Source organism: Phodopus roborovskii, unplaced genomic scaffold (assembly GCF_943737965.1).
Source record: "Phodopus roborovskii unplaced genomic scaffold, PHOROB, whole genome shotgun sequence".
NCBI lineage: Eukaryota > Metazoa > Chordata > Mammalia > Rodentia > Cricetidae > Phodopus > Phodopus roborovskii.
Window position 1 is genome coordinate 2005622 of NW_026125669.1, and position 2989 is coordinate 2008610.

The following is a 2989-nucleotide window of genomic DNA, read 5'->3' on the forward strand; positions in this document are numbered from 1 at the left end:
TCATATGAACAAAAGTCTTGCCAAATATATCTATCATTCTACCATTCATGGTCTCCTTCTTAGATGAGCATTTGCTTTGTGCAGAAAACAATCATCCCCCAGATATGTCAACTATGGACTATCCATGTATGACACCAGGGCAACCACTAGTGCTGCAGAAGGAATGTTATCCTTAAGGATGATGTTTCTTTTACTATTTCACATTATAACCCTCAATTAAAAAATGCTCAACCAAAGTTCATTGCAAGAGGATTGCTTAACTCCCAAGAGAAGACTTTTGACTTCAGTAGATCTCTATATTTCAACACTTATCTAGATAATTCAGGCAGAAAATAGAACCAATGAGAAAAGGGTTGCTTATTTTAGACCTGAAGAGATGAAGAGATGATTAAACTAAAAATTATTTGTACAAACTGAAAATGGCATTGTGTAATAATAATGACCATGTTTCTTCAACATTCATCACAAAAAAGGAAATATGTTGACCCTAAATATAATATATAAATTATCCTTTGTTTGGAACTTTCATAAGTCAGAATAAGTTACTACCATCACACTAAAACTCTTTATGCAGGCATTTATTTATTATTAAGTATTCATCCCTAAATATTGTTTTATGTGCAGTAATGTGCTGTACATATAAAATTGTAGATTTTATAATTTAAACCTGTCAAAAGTAGTATAGATAAAATTTCAGAACATAGTAAGTGATAATTCTCACTAAAGTCTAATGTCAATATAAAAATATGAGTTATGAGTCAAGAATGGAGATAACTAGTGGCTAAAAGTATTTGCTGCCTAAACCAGAAGACTGAATACAGTCTCCAGAGTCCAAGTTTAAAGGTGGATATGGGGAGTGTATCCATAACCGCAGCACTTTTATGTGGAGATGGGAAAGTGGTGGCAGAAGAATCATCCAGAAGCTCATGAGCCAACTGGATAGTTATGTTAGAGATGTAAGAGAGAATCTACTTCAGAAACAAAGTAGCAAGAGATAATAAACTTCTGGAAGTTGTTCGCTGATGTCCACACATGCACTGTGGTGCCTGCACGTGCACACACATACACACACACACACACAGAAAGAGAGAGAGAGAGAGAGAGAGAGAGATTAATTCTAAGATAAATAATGTCATCAGTGAACTGGTAACATGGCTCATAATGGAACCAGAGTTTGAATACCAAACAACTACATAAATGCTTGATGAGTGTGGCCACACACCTGTGATCCTACCATACATCAGGTGGATGAAGGGATCCCAAGAATAAGATGGCTAGCTAGACTGGCCAAATTAACAAGCACTGAGCTCAAGTAAAATAAACAAACCTACTTAAATATATAACAGAGAGAGAGAGAGATATCATGGAAAATAACCACCTATATCAAACTACTAAGCAACACACAATGCATGTACATGAAAGTGCACATAAATGTGTGAACAAATGTACACAATGAAAAAATACTGCAACCACATATACAGACACAAAATAATTAATATAAAGATAGAGTAGGAGCTGAAGAGATAGCTCAGAGGTTAAAAGCACTGGCTCTTCTTCCAGAAGTCCTGAGTTCAATTCCCAGGAACCACATGGTAGCTTACAACAATCTCTCGTGGGATCTGAAGTGCTCTTACTGCATAAAGGATGGATGCGTGCAGGCGGAACACTGTGTACATAATAAATAAATAACACTTTAAAAATAAAAAGACAGAGTGGTATCAGGGAATATAATAAAACACTACACTGTAAAACTCTGCCATACTTCTAAATCGGGAATTGGACTTGAAACCTGTCAAGAACTTCTTTTTTTAACTTCTGAAAGCAAGCCAGTAATCCCAATAATCATTCAATGAGTTAGAAGCTTCTATTCAGAGAGGAAAGCTTTGGAACATTTTAACTTATACAATCACTAATCCCCACAATCTGGTTCAAATCCTTGAATATAACAGTGCAAGGGAATAATGAAACATTACTAATAGGTAACAAATGAAGGCAAACTTTATGCTGCTGCTGTGGACTTTCAACTTGCCTGGAGAGTCCCTGGTGAGTCACCTTGAGGTCCTGATATGTTTTCTGTGTGTCAGAGCATCCAGGAGTTAGACAGAGCTTACACTGTTCTGTTGCTAGAATGACCACATAGAACAATGCTTAATAGTTGTATCAAAAAAATACAGCAAGAGGCTCACGGATGAAAATAAAGGGAAATCAGAAACTCAGGAATTCTTTTGCAAATGTCTCACATGGTCTGGGGAATACAGAAGGTGATGTGAATGTTCGGAACTAAATATGTAATCTGAAAACACACAAGGATATTCTTACTTTCTTACTTCTGGATGAGATCAGGCTCTGTGTAATTAGGAAGGGAGTCCTAAGGTAAAGTTATAAACTTCTTATCACCGAAAGAGTGTGTCAATGACACAAGTCAGAGTAACTCAACCCTTGTCATGCAGTTAAGTACAGTTAAGCATTATGAATAGGAAGCTTGACGACACACTCTTTCTAATGTTAAGGTCAATTTTGCTCATCCAGATATGTCCCACTTCCTGTTTGTCATTTTGTCTTGTTGTTTGTCTGCTTGGGTTGTTTTCAAATTGGTTGTGCTTTGGGAAACAGCCATTGCCACACTTCTTTCTATGAAGTGATACTCCATGTAGGAAGCCATTCACCAAACATCTCTTTGGCAAATAACTGTATTGCCACAAGACATCCAAGCTGTTTCACATTCCCACTGTCATGTCAAGGGACAGGTTCTTGCAGCTGACATTGTAATTATGTCTGTTTAAAAACTCACCTCTGCTTCAAGGAGCCTTCTTATGGTCAGAGTCTGTACCAATGCCAAAAGCTTCACTCTAGGCAAAACAAAATTTGGAAAAGTTTAGACAGCTTTCTTTAAGAGCCCCACCTGTGGCTGTACTGAATATTACCAGGGATTTCTTCATTGCAGTCCAAATGAAAAACAACAACAACAACAAACAAACAAAAACCACAG